Source organism: Molossus molossus, unplaced genomic scaffold (assembly GCF_014108415.1).
Source record: "Molossus molossus isolate mMolMol1 unplaced genomic scaffold, mMolMol1.p scaffold_m16_p_3, whole genome shotgun sequence".
NCBI lineage: Eukaryota > Metazoa > Chordata > Mammalia > Chiroptera > Molossidae > Molossus > Molossus molossus.
In genome coordinates this window covers 46608206-46623904 of record NW_023425366.1, presented here as the reverse complement: position 1 = coordinate 46623904, position 15699 = coordinate 46608206, and the positions used below count along the sequence as shown (strand labels likewise).

General features: G+C 43.8%; 1 pseudogene; it reads right to left on the bottom strand.

The window, feature by feature from the left end:
* Positions 1–10196: 10196 nt before the first annotated feature.
* Positions 10197–15314, bottom strand: LOC118642002 (annotated as a pseudogene).
* Between the last annotated feature and the right edge of the window lie 385 nt (positions 15315–15699).

The following is a 15699-nucleotide window of genomic DNA, read 5'->3' as shown; positions in this document are numbered from 1 at the left end:
ATGCCCAGGTTGTGGGTCTGATCCCCAGTGGGGAGCATGCAGGAGGCGGCCAATCGATGTTCTCTGTCATTGATGTTTCTCTCTCTCTCTAAAATCAATAAAGGAAAAAAAATTTTTTTAAAGTTGCCTGGGATTAAATGGCATGAGGACTAAGACTAAACCTCATTTTGAATTCCCGCCCACCTCCCAATGCCATAGACTCCCTCCTCACTGACCCATCCTCCAGGTTTACTCTCTTCTCACCCTTTACAGCACCCTCTGAACATCATTTTAGTTTAAATTAACTTTTCAGTATCTCGAACTTCTTACAGAGCACTCTCTTCATCTCCTGCATTCCCTGAAATTTATTCCTCCCTGGAACCTGCTTTGTCCATGGCCCTTTTGTGGAAAGGAAGGTCATTCCTTCATATGCCACACATCACTGGGCCAAGGGAGGTGTTTGTATTTCTTCTGTCCCACTAAACCATTTCTCTTGGATCGCATGCAAAAAGTCTCTTTTCCTTTGAAATGTATGTGGTCTGGCTGAGCCGCTTCCCTGCCAGCATGTCATAGATGTTGGCTGACCCAACGTTTATGAGGGCTTTAGAACTTAGCTTATAGGTTTATTTTTCATTTTACTCCTTGACTGACTTCAATTTCCATCTAACGTTGCCATCTGAAATTATTTAGCCCCTTTGACTCCTGTGCCCTTCACCTCTACTGTACTTAAGGCACCCATTGTCAGTCTTCTCTACTTCTGTCACCGGGATGCTGCTGGAGAAACTGCACAACTTGGTCCCACTAATAGTTGATGGTCTGACCTTAACCTCAACTCAGCTCATCAGTCCTTTCATTGCCCCTGGACAGCCTTTCTTCCATGTCCTAGAATAGCTGTTCCCAGTCCTCTGATCTTCTCAAACTGTCAGTTCTAATCCCACCACCTTCTGTCTAAACAGATGCCTTTTTTTTTCTATCTCCTAGGGGAAATTGAGGTCATTAGTTGTAACCTTCCTCATTTTTCTCCTTCCCTCCTCATCTGCAAAGTCATCTGCCTCTGACTTTCCTCTGTTCTTTACTCTGGTATCCAAGTGAAATGTTGCTCTTCTGCTTAAATGTAATTCTTCCCTCTGTGCTGTATATCACGCACCTTCCTCTTTTCCCCGGGAGCTTGTTCATACATCATTCTCACTCTGTTCTGTATCTTCATTCTTTCTACACAGATTCTTTCTCTTGATATATAAATTAGTACCTGTCTCTTCCTTCTTAAAAATCCCTCTCTGAATACTGCACTGTCTTCCTTCCCAGCCAAACTTCTAAGCATTATCCCTCTGCTGTTTGACTTGGTCTCCTTTTGCTCTTTGGGTCTCAGCAATCTGTTTTTCTGCCACAGCACTCCACAAGAGCATCTCTTACAGAGACCTTCAGGGATCCAGTTATCAGATTCAGTAGGCACTTTTTGGATTTTTATTACATGCTCTCTCTTTTGTATTTGACACTGTTGATCATTCCTTTTTGCTGACATTGTTTTCTAGTTTCCATCACGTCACTCCCTCAGCCCTCCTTGTTCCTTCTGGATCGTTATCATCTATTACTCTGTTCTGAGGAACATTCTTTCTGATGTTCCCAAAGGCTCTGTGCTTATTATTCTTTTGCCATTGTACCCACTTTATATTCAAGGCTTCTAGTATCGCTTATATGCTGTTCATTCTAGATCTCTTCTTGAGGTTAAAACCAGAATATCCAGATGCTTATAGGAAAACTCCACTTGGATGACCCTACAATGCTCAAAATGGAAATGGTGCTTAATAAATTATTGTCTTATGAGTCAGTGTCTAAAACTCAATTCATTTCTCTATGTTTCCAAATCTTTTAGTTTTTTTTTTAAGATTTTTTTTAATTACTTTTTAAAGGGAGAGGGAGAGAGAGAGAGAGAGAGAAACATCAATGAGAGAGAGAAACACCAATTGGTTGCCTCCTACATGCCTTCTACTGGGGATTGAGCTTGAAACCCAGGCATGTGCCCCAATTGGGAATTGAACTGGCAACCTTTTGGTGCATGGGACAATGCCCAACCAACTGAATCACACCAGCCAGGGCTACTTTTAGTTCTTTTTTTTTTTTTTTTTGGTACATGCCCCTGTTGGAAACCGAACCCAGGACTCTCTGGTTTGCAGGCCGACGCTCTAACTGCTGAGCCAAACTGGCTGGGGCTACTTTTAGTTTTTATGTGCCTAAAATGACCATATATTTCTTCTTCTTCTTTTTTTTTATCTTCACCTGAGGACATATTTCCATTTTTTGTTCAGATAGAGTGGGAGGAAAAGAGAGGAAGAGAGAGAGAGAAACATTGATGTGAAAGGGACACATCGAGTGGCTGCCACCTGAACAACCCAACCAGGGCCGGGGACAAACTGCAACTGAGGTACATGCCCTTAGTGGGAAATGAACCCGGGTCTCTCTGGACTGCAGGCCGACACTCTAACCGCTGAGCCAAACTGGCCAGGGCTATTTCTTATATCATATATAAGTAATAGTTTCTGTGCCTGAAAAAGTGCCTGTTTTATGGAAGGACAAAGAGGAAAAGGTGAGATGAGAGGTCTGCAAGCTATAGATATTTTTCTTTTTGCTATTACCAGATGGAAATAATCCCCTTCTTTGCTGTTGTCTACATCCTGCTCTATGTCGTGTAGGTGTGAAAGGCTTAGTTTCCTTGGCCTGAGAAGGTGTCCTCATTTCTATAATCTAGTGGTTTTCAAACATTAGAATGTAAAATATTCACCTGAGGAGGGTTTTTTCTGTTTGTTTATTTTTGTGTTTGCAGAGTAATAAACCCTATTCACGATATTCTAGGACTAGGGTGGGGCTTAGAAATCCGTTCTTTCAGAAGCTTCCGATGTGTTTGTGTTAACAGTGGTTCACAGACCACCCTTTGAGAAATGCTGTCCTAGTACCTTGGAGCTGCCAATTGCCCTGCCATTTTTGTTAACTGTTGAAGATCTCTGTCACTGCAACACCCATTTAATTAAGATATCAGTATATTTTGGGGCTTGATACTTTATTATTTGTATGCATAAATTCTACTGGTAGCAATATTTACATCGATCTAAAACAGCATTCCATTTGTGAGCTGTTTTTTTTTTTCTCTATGCAGTACTCAATTTGACTCCTTTGGAGATGGAATAAATTACAGATTTTGAATAAACTGACTTGTAAAGACAAAGCCATAATTTTTAACTTATTCACTGGGAGAATAGAACAAATTTTCTTTTTGACTGAATATATTGTTTGGATTTTGAGTGTAGGCAAACTATTGTCTTCCTATTCCATTGTGGACGAGCAAAACAGAGAGACAGCTGAGTGTTTTCAAGCCAGGCTTCAAAGGTGTCTTCCTCAGGACATGCGCAGGATCATTTCATCAGGAACAGGTACTTGCTTCCCCGTGATTTGCTCTTCTCAGGCTAGTGCTCCCTATTACTGAGATCCTGGCCAAGTCAGTGTTTACATTTCTTTTCCTCCACAGCTTTGTGTCTAAAAGGCTTTTTCTGCTTGCCAGTAGTAGAACTTACATCTAAAAACAAAGGAATTATTCACAGCCCCTTGTATTTTTGTGGGCTTTATAGCCAGGAACTGTACAAATGCTGAATAGCTCAACAACAACAACAGCATTAAGGCAAGCTAATGCTCATCATAAACTTTACATAACCTCAAAAATGACAGCACAGTGAGCCATTAATCAGCCTCTAAGATTTCAATGTTTTTGTTTTTTTTCTTTTACAGTTTCTTCTGTTTTTTTCTCCAAATGTAATAAGATTTTCCGTGTGACTACTTCTTATGACTTTAGTGAAATTCAAATGACAACTAGTCCCTTTTGCTATTTGGTAATTGTGAATAATTCTGAACTTCAGCTGGGATGTTTCCAAGTGTTGCTGCATGGTTTAAGAATATCGCCTGTTCTCTGACTCTAGCAAAGCCCTTTAAAGGGTCAGCAGGAGGTGACTGCAGGGGATACATGTGCTATGGAATAGATTAGTGAGATTTCCCATTCATTATAGGATTTCCCATTAGTGGTGTTTCAAGCAATGCAGAATTGAAAGGTCGAACGTGATTGCTGTTTGGGGCATGTAATTAGGATTCAGGCGGGAGTTGTATGTATGTGACTCCAGTTGAAGGAATTCTCTGCCCCAGAATAGTCTAGTGGTTGAGGGAACAGAGTTTGGAATAAAAAAGGGGTGGGTTTCTATCTTGGCTCTACCACTTCTTAGCTAGGTAACGCTGAGCACGTGACTGAACTGCTCAGAGACTCTATAAAGTAGGGTTAGCAATTCTCACAACCACTCTTTGAGCGAGAGATCATTAATGTCCTCTGGCAAAAAGTTGTTGTGAAGGCCAATGGCAACTAGCAGATAACACTTTTATTCATTTATTCATTCAAGGGGTTTTTATGAGCTGCCACTGTGCTAGGGGCTAGAGACAGAGTGGTGAGCATGAAAATAAAATCATTAACCTCATGGAGCTTCCTTTCTAGTTGGGGTGAGACAGACAATAAACTAATATTCAAAGTAATTACAGATTATAATTCATGCTACCAAGGAATGAAGCAAACGGGTATGATAGAGAGTTGCCAGGGTAGGGAGGTCAATTTAGAGTGGTTGGCAACATATGAGCTGAGAACTAAGGTTCAGAATATCTGGGGATGCGCATATCAGATAGAAGGTGCCCTATGCTAAGTGCTTTAGGACAGTCTCCTATTCTCACAAAGCCCTTTGAAGCAGAATGAATTAGTATCCGTACTTTTTAAAATAAGGAAATTTAGGTTTAGCAGATTGAATGCATGCCCAAGGTCACACAGTAATAGGTCATCAGGGCTGGGATTAGAAATCCAAAGCCCATGTTTGCCAGGGATCCATGGCATGCCAGGGATGATTCATTTTAGAGCAGGGAAGGAAGCTTAGAAACCATCTAGCTCATGCAATCATTTTGTGAACAAAGAAAGACAGGCCGGGAGAGCACATGTGACTTGTTCAAGGTGGTGAGCGCATGACCAGAAACCTGGTCTCTTGCTCTTGTGTCCAGACTTTTCTCACCACTCACCATGGTCAAACGGGTTTGCAGTAAAGGTCTTAGTGACCCAGCCAGTTTCTCCATTTGATTATCGTTTTTGATCAAGATAACAGTTGGCTGATTTTTGGACTTCTAAGTATACAATGGTTTATTGAAAGCTAAATCAATTTGACAGGTTTTATTTTAACACACTTCATGTTTTTGTTTTCTTTAAATGCACGTTATAAAAAGAAATTGAATCAGCATATAAAAGGGCACTTACAGAAAACCCTTTCCTCCTAGAGATATCTCCTTGTTCCTCATCTTCATGTTTTTTCTCTCTAAAGGCAATCATTGTTAGCATTTTGTGTATATCTTTGTAGAAATATTCTGTAAATATGCAAGCATAATATGTATAAATCCTTTTTACATAAGACATGGCATAGCATATTGTACATAATATCTGCACCTTGCTTTTTGCACTTGACATTACATGTTAAAGCTCTTTCCTTGTCATCAATATAGAGTGACTCATTCTTTTTAATAGTACAGAGTATTAAAGCTAAATGTATTTAATAGTACAGAGTATGAAAGCCATTGTATGAATAAAGTTAAATATATTTATCCCATTCCAATCAATCAATATTTAGGTAGTTTCCAGTCTTGTGACATGCTGTAGTGAACATCTTTGCAGAGATATTTCTGTGCACACACACAAGTCTGTCTGTGAGGTTCACTTGCAGTGGAATAGCTGCTTCGAGTGGTGTGCAGATTTTAAGTTTTGATAGGTGTCAGCTCAGCAACTGTGTGTTAGAGCATCTTTGAGCCGATGGCTGATGATTGGTCCCTTTTCCTGTGAAGCCAGCCTAAATTGCTAGGGGCAGCTTTTGAAAAAGACTTCATATTTCTCTGCTCTGGATTTCTCTGAGCACCCTCCTCTTCCCAGCATCTTCACCCCAGAGGCTAGAGAGGCTCAGATCCCAGGGAGCATCTGAACTCCTCCTGGGGGTCTTCTGTGCTTGGTTTAGAGCCTCCCTGTGGCCCCCTCTCTGAGTCCTAGATTACCTGACCCCAGTCCTGAACATGGATTTCCCTGGGTTATATCTCATGAAGCACAGTGTCAGGCAACTGCCTGGGTCTTTGGGTCTTTGCTGGGCCTTGGGCTGGCGAGGTGAGAAAGAGGGAGAAGGGAAAGGAGGGGGTCGGATATCAACTTTCATGTTTCTGTTGCCCCACTGATCTCTTCTGGGTTTGTTTCTTTAGATTTTGAACTTTAAAGGAGACTTCGGACCTCCAATTCCAAAGTCATTTTAACCTGTTCATCAGTGGGGTCTTCAGGGTCAGCTGCATTGCTGCCTCCCAGCATCTTAGCTCCAAGCCATCTGAACCCATGGGAAACTCGAGCTGGAAAAGATCCGAGAAAGCGTGGAATCCAGTGACTTCCACAATGTCCTCTTTGAGAAGGGACAATCTCCCATGGAGGTGCCTCAGGGGGGCCCAAAGGGGACTGAGGGGCATGACCAATAGTGGGAAATATGGGTGGTCTTAATCTCTGGGCCACTTAGTCTTGCTTTAATCAGAAATATATATATTTTTAAATTTTCACCCTAGGATATGCTTATTGATTTTGGAGAGAGGGGAAGGGGAAAAGAGAGATCCATGTGAGAGAGAAACATAGATTGGTTGCCTTCCCATACGGGCCCTGACCAGGGATCCAACCTGACCTAGGTATGTACCCTGATTGGGGATTGAACCTGCATTGGACACGCCAACCAACTGAGCCACACCGGCCGGGACTTAACCAGAATAATTTTGATCCAGTTTATATTATTGTATATTTGTATAATATTATATTTTAAAAGGGGCTCTGCTGCCCAATAAAAAATATTTTAAAAATTCCTGGCTGAGTAGCTCAGTTGGTTGGGGCATCCTCCCAAAACACCAAGGCTTCAGGTTTGATTCCATCAGGGCCCATACAAGAATCAACCAATGAATGCATAAATAAGTGGGACAACAAATTGATCTCTCTCTCTCTCTCTCTCTCTCTCAAAAAATCAATAAAATGGGTCTACCAGAATTATAAAAAGCACCCCACCAAATTTACTCTTTTAGATGTAAGAAAACTGGTCTAGAAAGAAAAGTTGACTTATCCAAGGTCATTCAGATATTTAAATAATGAAGAGAGATTTCAGCTCTGCAGACTTCTAGTGCAGTGCCCCTTCTGCTATAGAGCATGGACCCAGTAAGCGCTTGTCACGGAAACTTAGAGCCAGCCCCTCCAGTCACCAGGGGGATGGAGAGGCCTAAATCTCTAGCTTAAACTCAAACCAAATCTTTGTTGAAATTTCTTTGCTCCTTAAAAAATAATTTTCACTTTTGCACTGAACCCATCTGGGAATAAATGTGTTGAAAGACTCTCAGAAAAGCTGTTCTCACTGTACACATTTCTTTCCATCTAGAAATTCCAGAAGGACTTGCCATATAGTGTATCTCAGGAGAAAACTGTTAAGATATATCGTTTGGTTGTATTCCGCTGACTCGACCCATCTCCCCTCCAGAGAGACTGGAGAAGACTGAGAAGCATTTAGGTCTGTTTCAAACTTACTTCAGATCTGTTTGAGGCATTTTATTCCTAAAGTCACTATTATTGAGCTTATTTGTTTGTCCTAACAAACGATGCGCACCTGCTGGCCTCTTGTGCCACAGGACCAGGCCATTTACAGTTTATATAACACAGAGTACAGGCAAAAATTATGAAGAAAGCAAAGCCACAGGCGGCCACAGAGTACCTGTGAAAACACATGGAAAATATAGACAGAAGAGGCAAGACTCAAACATGTATTTCTAAGTCCAAACAAACACATCTGAGAAATGGACTGGAAATAGAAACAATTTCTGGAGAATTGAAGTTTCAGCCTAGGGATTGTATTGATATGAATCCCCTCTGTATAATAGCCCTTGCTGAAGGTAGCATTTTCTTACTAGTTTAGATTTTCCTTTGCTTTCCATCAGTCTCTCCCAGTTACAGCCACTTGTACCATCTGAAAAAAGAAGTCCCTCTTTGTGGTGTTTGGTTACACCTTTCAAATGCTCGTGGGTATTTATTTCCCCCTTCAGATATCGTTTAACTGAGGTCTGCATATTTAATTATTTTACTTTTCCCTATAAATGAGTATTTCTGGCCCTTTGATCCTTCCCTCTTTATTCCGGAACAAGCTGAACTGAACTACTGATGGGTTCAGACCTCCTTCCCTCCCAATCATGGGGGAATGTGGGCAGGTACTTAGCATGCTGCTTATCCCAGTACAAGTGCACAGACTCTCTTGTTGCAAGATACAGAGGAAGCTGTGGTTTTGAAAGTTATTTGGATGGGGGAATGAGAGATTTGCATGGGGAAGCAAGGAGCGACAGAAAATTATATCAAAGGCTTGGCTCCTCGTACGGGGCCTTCTGGAATTTCCTTGCCTTGGAATCTCTCCCTATTCCAAGTAGGACTGGATAAATAGATCTTAAAAATCACAGAACCCATGCTTGTTTACCCTGGCTGCTTTCATTTGATCACTTGGATATTGGAAGTATGGTGGGATTTGGGTTGGGTCACTCTTGGAGCCTGGTTTGATCTTCCTTCTTCACGGGAGCATTGGGAGGACAAGTGAATCCATTCTGGTGAAGGTGTTCAAAGTCCAGGTGCAAATGCACACTGTGATGATTCTCGTCTGGGTATTAGTCTTTCATGCATGTGTTTGCATGAACATCTGCACTTCTCTGTTATTGCTGTAGCTGTGTTAAGTGTGTTTATGGAAGCAGACTGCTTATTATGGGGACTAGTGACACACAGAGATAGGGGCTGTAATTCAGAAACTTGTTCTGGTATTAGGCTAGATTATATACACAGTTTCTCTGCTTAATTAGAATAGAGCCTTGTGGTCAAAAGAGCTGATGTGTACAGATTAATGATGCTCATTGCTGGAATAGCAGTGGGAACCCTTTACTTGCGTCTCTGGGCTGAGTGGCGGAGCAAGTTCTCAGTGTTCTGGCGAGAGAGGAGAGTGGAGCTCTAGCTCCTTTCCTTTCTGCTGTCAAGTGCTGCTGTGTAGCCAGTTTAGACTAAGGTTAAAAGAGCAGAGAAAAGGATGACACGAGGACAGAGGCGAATTAATCAAGACTCGGGAAAAAAATCTCTTTTCAAATAGAGATAACCATTTTTAATTCCAGAGATCTTTCTTTGTTTCATCTAGAATACTTTCTGTGTTTTCTCTGGTCTTTTTCTTAGAGATTAACTTGAGGCCTTTGCTATATAAGAAAGACACAGAGAACTGGGCCTCTGTGGGCTTTTCTGCCAATATGTCTGATGGGACAAGAGAATGTTTATTCAACGTAGCCTTGGTTCCTTGTTGTCTTCATTCATTCCATACATTTTTGTTCAGGTGTGTACAGATATGCTCTCTATAACTGTTATATAGCTAATGTGCCTATTTCTTCCCTTTATAGTCCCAGCCTTTCACTTTTACACTTTTCAGGTATTTATTCATCCATTAAATCATTCACTCATTCTTTCATCTATTCAATCATTCAACAAATATGTATTTGACACGGAATATGTGTTTGAGATAGATTCTAGCAGGGGCAAGTATGAGTCATAGGCCAGTCTCTATCCCTTCAAATGCCAGAGAAAGCAGGCCAAGCTCTCAAATGGTTCTCTTAGAACTGTTTCCATAGAGATGGGTGGGGGTGAGAAATGCATGCTGGGCTGATAACTCTCTCCACTAAAATCTTGTCTCCTGATTATCCAACTTGAACTTCCTATATGGGCTGGAGGAGGGTTAGCCCCCGCCCCCCCCACCTTGGAAATATGTTTTTGTTTCTTTGGAAGATTCTTGCAAAAGTCTGAGACAACAGGAAGAAAGGAAGAATTGCATGTTGCATTTAACATCTGGCTACACTTACATGTTCTGTTTGTGAGTGTATGGTGCTGGGAAGGTCAGGGGGCAGTTTCCCGGAGAGGGAAGGAGGAAATGGTGGGGGAGAGGGAGAGAACAAGAGGACATAATGATGAGAGACTCCATCAAAAGTGTAACCAAATCCCGAATATTATTAGATGTTATTTATTTATCCAACAGCATCCAAAATCTTTTAAATAGCAAGGTGGGATCTGGGGTTAATTTTTGTAGCTATGGCTAGCCCGATGGCCTCTTGCATGCTCGAACTTTCAGCCCTTGGATCACACGTCGGGTTTGGTGTGGCCGGGGGGTTCCTGGGGCCTTGCAGAAATGCCTGGACACCTCTGGCGCTTGCGGGGACCAGAAAGCAGGATGGTGCCACAGCCCTCGGGGGAGTCCAGGCCAGCTGGCGGAAGGTGAGGACCTTGCCCTCAGCCTTGAGGATGCAGCTCCGGCGCGGCTGCTCACACGAAGTGCGCACACCTTCGGTTTGGGCACCCCCTGGACACGCACGTCATCAGTTGTAGTCCCTACGACCACAGTGGTTTGCCCTCCCGGCTGGGAAGCTTCATCTTTGGATCATCCGGGAAAGGGACAGAGGTGACTTGTTGGTGCGACTCCTGAACAACCTGTTCGGCACCCCTTGGTTGAAGGTAGAGTTGGCTCGTCTGGCCAGAAACCCGAACAGCTTGACCAGCAGCTTAGGTAAATGTCCTGGCCCCGGGCTCCTGCGCTGAGCCTGTCGGTCTTCGCTGTGCAGGAGGTGGGACTCCCACCCGGCGCCCGCTGCTCCACCAGGTCCGAAAGCCTAGATAGTCTGTTATCACCCTTTCGCTTTCTTTGTTTCTATGTCCTTTGTCTTGCCCCTTTCCTTGCCCCGTTCCATCTGGGTCAAGTAAATTCTCCCTCAGTCATTTTACTTAACTTTTTAAAAATATTTTTTCTTTATTGATTTGGAAGAGAGAGGAAGAGAAAGGGAGATAGAAACATCGATAAGAGAGAACATCGACTGGCCGCCTCCTGCATGCCCCCCACTGGGGATTGGGCCCACAACCTGGGCATGTGCCCTGACCAGGAATCAAACCAGCAACCTTTTGGTGCCTGGGCTGATGTCGACCACTGAGCTGCACCGGGAGGGAGGGGGCATTTTACTTAACTTTTTGTTGGCCATCCCCCTTCCCTTCCTCCACGTGCCCTCAGGCCACAAGCACACCTTCTTTGAGTTCCCTGCCAAGTTTGTGCTCTGCGGGGCAGCCTGCTGCCACAGAATACACTTATGTCCTGGCGTTCGGCTAAACATTGGCAAGTTCCCTAAGCAGCTGGGGTCGTGGCTTTGCTTTATTCTGCTGGGTGCCTGGAGAAGCTCCCAATCCCCCTAAAAATCTCATTAATTCTCGGTGCATAAAGGAAACAGAGGACCGGTCTGCCCCCACTCTGGGATCCACACTTCGGCGAGGGCCGGGGACTTTGGAGCCTCTACGCTGGGATTTGTTTCCCTAGATCGTTTGGATTTGGTTTTTGCCTTCAGGTCCCTTCTGTTGTCAGGAGGATGTACATAAACAAACAGAAAAGGGCATGTGAGCCGGTGCCAATAAGGGACACAGAAGAAGGCGCCAACGTTGGCTATCACAAAGGCTAGGCTCTTAATTGGCATCGGAGCAGAATAAAAACATAGCCCTGGTCTTTTCAGGGCCACAGCTGTTTTGGATCAGAAAAACTGTCAGTGTGTAACGGATAATGGAAACTCTTCCACGCTTGCCTGTTAGGAGAAAGAAAACACTTTGCCACATGCGTCTTAATAGACATTATTATCAGCTGTGCTCAGATTCTGTACATGCGAGGAAACCAACTGCCAAGACCGGGGCTCACTGGATACGGCTTATGAGACGAGATTAATGTCTTACCAAAGGCGGTTTTTAGTATTTTAGTGGAAAATACCTGGTGACTCTGTTACTGATGACAGGCAAGCCGTACTTGGTGAAGCCTGTTTAACCGCCTGGGTTTTTTCCACTTTGAGTTGCTTTCTCCACTCAGAGTAGGGTGTGTGCCTTCTTTGTCTGTACCCCCACAGTGCCTAGCATCGTACCCGTTTATAGTAGTTGCTCAATAAGTATTTCTGGAATCAAGTAGAGAAAACAAGTGTTAATAATATTAATTCAATAAACTGAGGGAAGTCAGAAAAATCCAGTGTTAAGAAAAGTTTTTTTCTTTTTTTAGATTGGTGCTGTTGGGCAAATGTTACCAAAGTTCCTCCTGCCTTGGGGCTTGGAAAAGCAGATGAAATTTTATTAGTCCAGCAGTAATGGGCATTTTCTATTTGAAGTGGAGCTGGGTAAATAGCCAGCTGAGAGGTGACCTGCCAGGCAGCCAGCTGGGAGAGAGGGCCATTAGGTGGGATGAGGCCAGGAGGGGAGTATTGTTTTTGACTTGGCTGGGGCACAAAAACAGTCTCAGCAGGGCCACTTATTTCCACGCAAGTAGGTGGCAAGTTTACTTCCCAGCTGCAGCCCGTGTCCTGTGTCACTTGGGTGTTGGTTGAAGGGAAAAACAAAGGCAGGTTAAAGCAGTGCTGGCGAGCATGGGCCCAGTGACCGGGATCACCGAGGCCCATCCTTTTGCACAACATCCCAGTGCTATTTTGCCATGGATTAAGGGAGAGGAAAAGACAATGCACCAACTGATATGGAAAGCGTTTTTCTTTCCCAAGGTTAGGGATTGGGAGGAGTTTAAGAAGGCTCTTAATCCCTTGCTCAGAGAGGACCCAGTTTTGAAGGGAATTAAAACCCAATAACATCATTGTCCATTACAAACAAGACCCCAAAGATGACAGACAAATAAAGACAAGAATGTGGCAAAAGGACAAAACAAAAATATCAAGAAAAACCAAGTCCAGCCTCCCTCCCTCCAACTTCCCATACTGCTTCTCTTTAAGGGAACACACAGATTCCCACCAAGGCCCTCCACTTCGAGGAGAAGGGAACCGGCGCCCAGAGCTGAGCCTCCAGGCATCAAGTGAGGGCTGAGAGGACACGGAGCAGTTATCTGGCCTTTGCGTGCCCCCTGCCTGCCTCTCCCCAGGCCGGTTTTGATTTTTGTTCCAAAGTTCGTGGGTTCTTACGTATCCTGTTTCAGTGTTGAGATCCAAGCACTACATTTAAATTTTAGGCATATCGATTGAAATAATACTCCAGTAGAGTGAGAAGAAGAAAGCTGGGAATTTGTTTGGGAGCGCTCACCCTTCTCTCACTGAATGGCAACATTTCTAGGAGATCCTGCCAAGAAGAAGGTACCCTGTTAAGGATAAGGAAGGGCCTTCCTTCGGGATAATTTATTGGAAAAGCATAGTATAATGGAAAAGAATGTGATCTTTGGAGTCAGATAGGCTCAAATCCCAGCTCTGCCCCTTACTTGGGGTGGAACCATAGCCAAAGGACTTGCCTTATTGGGGCCTAAATTCTTTTATCTTTGAAGTGGGTAATAATAACTACTTTGTGGCATTGTTGTGAGAATTAATGTATCTAAGCATTTAGAACAATGCTTGGAACATAGGAAGTGTGGTGCTTACTCTGCCCTTACTATTGTGTGTGTTAAAAAATATATATACTTCAGCCTGGCTGGTGCGGCTCAGTGGACTGAGCATCATCCCATGGACTGAGAGATCCTGGTTCGATTTCCGGTCAGGGCATATGCCCAGGTTTTGGGTTCAATCCTCAGTGGCAGGTGTGCAGGAAGCAGCTGATCGATGTTTCTCTCTCACATCAATGTTTCTATCTTTCTCTCTCCTCCTCTCTCTCTAAAATATCAATGAAAACATATTTAATATATATATATGATTCATAACAATTATGTAATTCTTCACAAATTAGGAGAAGGCAGGCAGAGCAGGGAGAAGAGGGAGTGATCAGACCCTTTGCAGGAGGCAGCCCAAGTAGCCCACACTCTTACTCTCTTTCCCCAAATCCCAGTTCCTTTCCTTCAGGCTATCCAGAGCCACACAAATGGCACCACAGCGAGGTAATGGCTCAAGCGATTCTGCCCCGGGCAGGACAAAGGCCTGGCGAATAGACTCTTTGCTTCCTACGCCCGGAGCTTCTGCGAGTTGCCTCCTAGAGAAGGAGATGTAGTTGCTCTTCCTCTTAGCCTAAGAAGAGAGATACTGGGAGAGAAGCCATCGGCAGTTCTTTCTTCACCCACAGATATGAAAGGACAGAAGCCCAAAGTCACCTTTCCAGAGGATCCAGAAACTAGAACCCAACACAGTAGAGACTCTAGTCTTTGAGCCTTTCCCATGTAGTCAGTTTTGTTTCTGCCCATCTCTCTTTCCCTACAGTGCTCGGTAGTAAACCTCTTAAAAGGAAACAAACCTCATATGGGGTCTACAAGAAAGTGAGAGAGCTGGGGTGAATGCTTCCCTTTACAGGCAACTTTGGAGAAGAGGGAGAGGAACCCCAAGAAGGAAGATGAATAGTGAAGGCCTTGAGAGGAAATGAAAAGCTGAGGCAGGGATTTGGGGCCTGCTTCAAAAAAAAATGAAAGAAAAGAGGGTTTGCTAGAGGCTGAGATAACAAATATGACCCCCCTCAAGCCAGGTGTAATCAGAAACTTCTATGGTCGAGTGACTCTCTGCCAGGACATTATGCCAAGGACGTTCCACATGTTAGATCTCATCCTTGCAAAGGTCCTGCAAGGTCATTATCATTCCCACCTTGCAGCTGAGGAAACTGAGACGCAGGCTAGATCCAAGCTTTGTGCTCAAGAGTGTCTGATGAAACATGTGTGGTTACCCTACTGACCGCTCCAGAATTATCCTTCCTCATTTCTTTTCATGAAATATTCCCATTCTCACAGCTTTTATCTCAGCTAGCAACCCTGAGTAAAAAGTGGCTGACAGGCCAGTTCTTAGTGAAGTGCAAAGACTGAAAATCATGGTCACTCCCCTGCCTGCATTTTTGGAAGAGGACCTGGGAGAAGGGAAGAGGTGAGCCAAGAGGGCGAATCTCAAAAGGTGAGATTTTGTTGACTGTGAGAAAACTGGGAGGCGTAGGGGAACATTGAGCAGTAGATTCTTCCCTGGTACCCTTTTAATACCCAATGGCAGTGCCTGTAGTCCTGTTTATTATGTCATTCTGAATTCCTAGACTTATTAAAATGTGAGTGTAGCCTGTTAGTTTCCCAGCCAAATCTTCTTTGCTGTTTCCATTTTAGAGCAGGCGGACAGGGAATTTCACTCTCATTTGATCATCTATATCCCATTGCGGGGGTGGGGGTGGGGGCAACTCAGAGTTCATGCTCAGATATTGCTCTACTTCTTGGGGTACAGGGTCCTTGATGTCTTACCCTGTCCTCCAGCCCCATCTACTGATGTTAATTACCATCCAGCTATTATGGAGGGAGAATCAGAAAACATGGCAGTTAGAAGACACGTTTTGCAGGAGGAAAATGATTAGGATTTTGCTCAGAGATCAGGCAGGGGACTTCTAGGGTATGGGTCATGCAGTGAGTACCCACTTTGGCCAGTCAAAGAAATAGAAACCATAGTAGGGCTTTCAACAGCAAAGATTGAACATAGGGAATTGGTTAAAAATGTTTCAGAAAAAGCAAAAAGGAAGCACTGAGGTAACATACAGGTAAGAATTGTGCGAAGCAGCTGCCACCCTCAGGACTGGGGAAGAGGGGGGAGGTGGAGTTGATCAGAACCTGAGGCTCAGAGGAGGGACTCACAGAGTTGGGACTCAGACCT